Below are 7375 nucleotides of genomic sequence, written 5' to 3'. Positions count from 1 at the left end.
ATCTACGTTTTTTCCGAACCAAAGAATCAAAAGTTACTTACGGATCAATTGTTGGGAATGGAAAATAAGAATGGAGGAGAAGAAATTCCTTTCTTTTTTCTTGGGCCGGACCGAATTCAAATTCGCAATTAATCGTAGACACGAAAATTGATGCGAGATTCCCCCAATGTTGGGAAATCCTACCGACTGCGCCATTTAGATTCGGGACTTGGAAAAAATTCTTAAAAAATATATGATTTACAGGTTCTTTATTCAGACACAATTAAACAATAAAGACGTGATTTTGGTTTCTTCCCGGAAACAATAGCATATAACTCGGTAATTAAGCATTCTAGAGGAAAAATGTATATGTATTTATAAATACCTGTTTCGTAATTGGCTTATTTTCTCATTGTTAAATAAATAATTTAAAAATTCCTTCTTTTTTACCTACTTTATTGCACTTTCGAGCATTTTGCAGACAACATTTTAAATCTGCGGATATCGGACCAACTCAAACTTGTAGCAAATTTCATATAGAACAAATTGTATAAGTATAAGTATAGATATTTTTCTCTAAAATGCATAGTTATCGAGTTATATGCGATTGCTTCCGGGAAAAAACGCGATTTTCGCATTTTTTTCACTCTTTCATTGTTTATGCGAATAGCACACTTTTTCAAGCTGGCGCACCTCGAAATCTTCAATAGGTATACCATTTCCGAGCGATTCCAGTAGTTATCTAAGTTACATCACGTCACGTCAGAACCATATCTGAAAGAGTTCGTCGTAATTCTCCAGGCCTATTAATCGATGTTGCATCAATAAACTACTAGTTGTTGATTGGCAGGAATTTTTTTTCTTGTGGTGCTAATAAAAAAACAGCTACTAAGTCGATTACCAAGTTTCATGGGCATTGTAAAAAACAAGTATATGATTAAAAATACACTAATATATTATATGTACTTAAAGTAGGGTGTTCAATGTTGACGCAACATAGAATTTTATGTGGTGAAAAATCTATTAATTTATTTTAATTTGGATGGTAAGCCGACCGCCAAGGTCGAACGGCAATCAGAGATGCCAGAGTCTGCAATCAGAGAAAAAATATCTGATTTAATCGTTTCCAATATTTTTATTTTTTTTTAATTACTATTCGAAGTTTCTATTCCCTGAGCAACATTTCTATTTTGAGTTACCACTTCTAGCAACGCAAAAAACCAAGCACTAAATCGTCAATCTACGTTGTATACGAGTGAGTAAACCCAGTTGCAAATCGACTTTTTGATTTCAATTCATCATGATTGTAACATATAACATAATTTATTAATGTATGAAAACAAGACATATATCTTATTCACGAATGAAAGAACTAATAAATATATTTATAAGCAGAAGCAAAATACTTACATGTGTCATAGAACATCTATCTTCTGAAACTCACTGAGATACGCAAGTGATATATAAGATCTTTATCACAAGTTGTTATAACATGAAAATATTTAAGACAAATAATATGTATAATAACTACCTCGTTTACAAGTACATAAATATTTACAGCTAATAAAAGTGTCACGTAAGACGTAAATTTACGAAGTCATTCTTAGACTTAATATGGCAAATTTTTAACGACATACATATTAAGAATCATCAAACTTATTATCCCGGGTTAAAATCACCTAAAGTCAACCGTAATGATTTAATACGCCAATATTTCTCAGACACCTGCTTTACTGGTTAGAAAATGTTTGCATTGATTGCAAGTATATACTGCACACTAAAGATGATCGTAAAAGTGAAACAATGCTGAGCATCTGTATAAATCGGATCGTACCAGAGCTCGTTTCTAAATCAGTGAACATTTTACGAGAGTCTAATTCAAATGGGAGTACTTGGACATATTGCATTTTCTTAAAGCGAGGTAAACAACTTCCAGTAGGGACATTCGAAAACATATTTATCTTAAATGAATTGAATTAGTGTGTGCGTTCAAATAAGTAATTTAACGTGGAAGTTTCGATGAAAAGATTCAGGTGAATAACAATAAATAATAAATAATAGGTTTTAAAAATGGGGTTGCACGGTTAAGCATTTTTTGCAGCATTCTGTTGAACTATGTTTATTATTTTGTCGAACATATTTTAAGGCCTAAACGGTGTTACATTTGGAACGTGCTTGCTTTCAATATGTTTCTACTGCACAATTAATGTTTATGCTTCTTCAATTTCATGTTGCGTTGCACACTATGCTATGGTTTAAATGTCTGTCGCCCTCATGAAGCATCGTCATAGGTGTGCTGTCAATTAAAAAGAATCTGAAGCTTTTAGTTGCGTTAAATGTCATCTTTATACACTAGCTTTGGCCACTCCATCTGATCTTCTGTTAGCACGAGGAATTGTTATGAGTAGTCAATGAAGAATGCATTTTGTCTTGGAGACGGCTTATCTTGGCTTATCCGTTATGGTGCATGTCCCTCGTGTTGTAGTTAATTTCCTGAGTCAACTTCATTGGTTTGCAGGGTATCGTCATGATTTGAGGTTGGAGTGGCTAGAAGTGTTGCTGACATATTCACAGTAATCCGCCAGTATCCGATATGCCGTCGTTCATATGGTGGTTCTACTAAGAAGCAAATATTTTTGACTCCAACGTCAATATTAGGACAGATCGATAGAGTTAGATTGATTGATTTTAGAATTTATTGAGTTGTTAGTTGCTCTCGGTTCCAATTATAAAGGAGTGATTTACATGCCAATATAGACCAAATTTGGTTCCACTTTTGAACTGTATATGTATTAATATTGGAACCAACCAAATAATACAAGAATTTATCAAGTTTTTTGCATCCGGTAAAGATATTTCGACATCTGAATTTCGTAACGTGAAAACTTCTTTGTAAGTACATCACATTCTTCAAGAGACTTTATCTTTCGCTTCTGACGTATATATGGTCGTTCAATAGTATCAGATATTCGTGTCCTTTCGTCTGCTTGGGACGCAATTTTTTTGGAAATACACGCTGGATTCATACGCACTTGTGCAGGAAGTATTCTATAGGAAAAGGTACCACAAACCAAAACCAACTTGACCTCACTAAATATTTAATATTATGTTAATATAATTGATACTTCATATGAAAAAATATTTTCAATTATCCAACAATCAATATACAAGGTGCCCCGTAAGCACATGATCAAAAGGGTACTGCGATATTTTTTGGATCAAAAGAAGACGATCTGACCTAACTTTTATTAATAAAAATTGTCAGGTTCCTATGCTATTGATCAGTCAAATTTCTTAAAAATTTTATCCTTTTTTAAATTTCGGGAGAAAGGTACGATGTATTTTGGTAAACTCGCTTGTAAGACTCATATTTCTTAGGTAAACGTCTTATAGAAGACTCATATTTTGATGAAACAATCGAGTTCAGCCGTTTTGGACAAGTGGTGAATTCTTAAGTGTCGTGGTACAAAAACTACCAGAAGTTTTTATGTGGTGGATAGAATCAACTCATTTTTTAGTAATTAGAATAATGGACTCTCTCGAACTAAAAAACCACCCTGTATGCTGTTCGTATATTAGTCTATTAAGTTAGGTTTAGACGCGATGTCTGATTATTTCAACGAAAGTCTTGTGAGCTGGTAATCACGGCCATAAATACATGATACTTTAATTTATTTGGGAAACCATATACAAATGCTTCCGCCATCTCTCTTACAAATTTTATAATTGCGAATTTCGTAGTAATTCGTAACAAACTTGGTAATAATTGGTAATAACATGTCGGTGATAGTTTGATGTAAAGGGTGTTCCAATAAGAACGACAGTCTTGAATTGCGCGCGATTTGTAGTGTTATGATTCGACATAAAAAAAACCGTTCGCTAATAGACAGCAGGAGGTTAAGTAAAATCTTGCGGTTCAATACACAACAACGAATTTTCAGTGTGAAAAATTATTATCAAAGTAGTTTGCAGCCACAGTTCGCAAAATGCGTACAATTATGGGTCATCGTAAGGCACCAACTGAAGCCACTGTCAGAAAATTAATGAAGAAATGTCAGCAAACTGGGACTGTTAATAAAGTCAAAGCAGAAACAAGTGTTCGTCCTGATCGCTCGATTGAAAATATCGCAGCAATACGTACAAATATCGAGGAAAGCCCAACCACATCAATTTGGCATAGAGCTCATGAAATTGGTGTTTCCACAACCACTATGCATCGAATTCTAACAAAAAAGATGTATTGGCTCAAGAGCTAAAGCCGGAAGACCATGGGCAACGAAGAGCCTTTGATTGGACTTTGGAACAACGACAAATAGACGGTGATTTTTCGACGAAAATCAAATTTAGTGACGAGGCCCATTTTCATCTTGATGGCTTCGCTAATTGGCAAAATTGTTGTATTCGGGGATCTGAAAATGCACGAGTGATCGTTCAGAAACAGATTAGGCCTGGGTAACACTGTGTCTTAAAACACTTGTGTGTTGATGCAGCTCTGTGTGTCCATGTGTCGCGACACCTGGCTTCTTACGACGCGGCACTTTGAACAACACTTTGGCAGACTCGGATTGTAGTTCGTGAAGGCCACGCGCAGTTACCATATGGTTTCTGACCTTCTCGGCAGGGGTTAATTTAAGGTTATAAAGCCGCACGAACGAAAGTGCTCAAAATACTTGTCTACCGATTACTGCTGAATTCTTATTTATCTCAGTTCGATATGGCTCGCATAAAATGCTGGTCGCAGGTACCAGTACATCATCTCGAATTTCGATATTTCAACAAAGCAAAAAGGCAAATGCCTGTCTTTTGAATACTGCCAGAAGTACCAGATTGCATGAAAAATCAGTATGCGAAGAAGGCCAAAAAACGAATTTGGTTTTGTCAGCCCTTGCATACTTAGAGGAACAAAAGTCATTCGGTCATAAATTATGGTTGGCCCAGCAGCTTCTAAACCAGTCACAGATACCTGTGCGGCAAATAGGCTTGACAAGAAGAAAACGTGTTGCTACTTCATTCATTCCTTTTATTACAAGAACGCAACCAGCGTCTGTCATAGTCTCTCTTCAGTAAAACCAATGAAGAAAACATTCAATGCGCTGAACCGTTTAAAAGCACCGCTAGCGAACTTAGGAACCACTAGATATCACGAAACACAACGTCTTCTATTTTTATTTCCAAACATATAAAAAATCTGACGTGCTGTGTCGCTGTTTCAATACGGCAAACCGTATGGGTGTCGCTGTGTTAACACCCTGAAAATCCACTGTGTTACCCAGGCTTAAAACAGGTGCTTCCAAAAAAAGTCACTGTTTGGTGTGCATTGCCGGCTCGAGGCAACATCGGACTATTTTTCTTAGAAAATGCATAGTCAAAAATATGCATCTCAACAGCATGTGGTTTCAACAGGACGGTCCAACATGCCATACAGCCCAGAAAGTGTTGAATTACTGCACTAGTCATTTCCTGATCGTGGTAGTTCTCGTTATGGAGATCGGCATTGACCGCCCAGATCATGCGATTTTACGCATTTTGATCTGAATAAACCAACAACCACTGAAGCCTTAAAAGATGTAATTCACCGCTGTATCTCTGAAATACCCCAATATTTATGCGCAATTGTCTTTAAAAATGTCATAAAAAGGACACCGGTGTGCCAGCAAAGCCGAGGCGCTCATTTGTCGGATGTCTTATTACATCCATTTTCTGTTTGCAAAGGTTTTTCTATTTTCTTACTATTGGCCATTATGTCAAAGATTTCTACAGATCTATTCTTACTGGCGTTCAGTAGTGATATCCTGGCTCTTCTGGTTATGGTATTTTTGATCCGTTCCCTGCGTTTATAAACTTTTACGCTAATTTCAGCATCCAACTGTGACAGACTGATAATTTGATGGCCCGAATACCGAATAATAAAGCAGAAATACGTATATTCATAGCCCATTTATTTATTTAAATAGTTTTAAATCGTATAATAAATTGTGGCAGCGCCCTTTTGACTTTTGATCTTTTGCTTATAGGACAGCTGTTGCTCACTGTTAGTGACTTGGATTCAAGAAGAAATTGTTTATTAACACATAAGCGTATGGAAAACATATAAATGCTACTGATCTTGGCTATAACGTATTTCGGGTTCGTGTGTAACAGTTTCTCACCATGAATCCAACCCTCTAGAGCCCTTAAATTGCGTAGACCGAAGTGCCACCCTGCGGTGTGATCTCGAGATAAGAGTTTTAGACCACCCCGTTCACACGCAATCAGCAATTGCAAAGAAATATTGGATCCGTTGAAACTAGTAGCCAGAGTCGGTTAAAATAAAATTGCAATTGAGATGTAGGTGATGTTACGGAAACATTTAAGATTTTAGTTTTAAACTGTGTTTCAGATTTAAATATAGTATAGTTCTAAATTTACAAATTAGGTTGAAAGTTCGAGTTCAATACAGGGCAGTCAGTAATAAAGTTGGTAGTATTTTGATAGATACGCCTGCCCAATTGAGTGTAAAAATAAGCGATCCCTTAGAAACGATAGTGCTGGGCACTAATTGTGCAGGTATACTATACAGCTTTATTTCGACCTTAAACGGCAGTTCATATTCCAAACGTCCGCTTGCAGGTCATTTCATTGTATGCAAAACGTAGGATCTATTGCTACGCGTTTTTTTTTAAATTTTGATAATTTTGCATCATTAAGCTATAATAATAATGATAATAAATATATTTATTGTGATTAAACAAATGTTAGTAGTTCTGAAAAGGAATGGTAATCTATCAAGTAGATAAATGCAAACTTTACGGTTGCATTGTTGTTGTTGCAACAGTAAAGTTTGCATGAGATTACATCGCTATTTCACACAGGAACATTTGTTAGGAGGAAATTATTCGTTGATTAAATAAACTGGCACAATTTATACAGAACCGAAGTTTGTATATTTCAAAGGTGATTAATTAAAAGCTTTTTATCGATGGATAAAGCATGTTTAATCACTACTAAGTATTTTAAGGAACACTTTCATTGCATGTGATATGAAATGTCATTATTTCCTAACGAGAATCAAACTTATTTTTTAGGCACATAAATTTAATGAAAAAATAACTTATATCAATGAACTAACTAATTTTATCGTCCTCTAAAGCCGGGTAATATATGTTCATATTTAATTGACCTATTTTTTAAATTTCTTCTATCAAAATAATACTTCTTTTTCTGAGCAACAACATTAAAATGTCTTAAATTTATAATGCAATGCAGAAGTTTTTGCAGCTGAACTCCGATTAATGAAATTCTCGAATTTGTTGCGAAGTACTTCTAGAGCATGTAGTAGATAACCAATTCGTCTCGCATATTTTTTACGTAAAACGAGGCTTCGAAAAGTCAGAACAGCAATGCTTCACATAAATCC

At 35.3% G+C, this 7375-nt stretch overlaps 1 long non-coding RNA gene across 1 annotated transcript; it reads right to left on the bottom strand.

Moving 5' to 3' along the window:
* Nucleotides 1-231: 231 nt before the first annotated feature.
* Nucleotides 232-1565, bottom strand: LOC125504078. The gene is made up of 2 exons (XR_007281272.1): nucleotides 1390-1565; nucleotides 232-849 (listed from the first exon to the last, which is right to left on the bottom strand). It is a non-coding gene; the product is annotated as an uncharacterized LOC125504078 (long non-coding RNA).
* Nucleotides 1566-7375: the final 5810 nt, after the last annotated feature.

Source organism: Dendroctonus ponderosae, unplaced genomic scaffold, assembly GCF_020466585.1.
Source record: "Dendroctonus ponderosae isolate FM_Combo_2020 unplaced genomic scaffold, Dpon_F_20191213v2 Dpon_F_20191213_364, whole genome shotgun sequence".
Lineage (NCBI taxonomy): Eukaryota > Metazoa > Arthropoda > Insecta > Coleoptera > Curculionidae > Dendroctonus > Dendroctonus ponderosae.
This window is presented reverse-complemented; position numbering and strand designations above follow the sequence as displayed.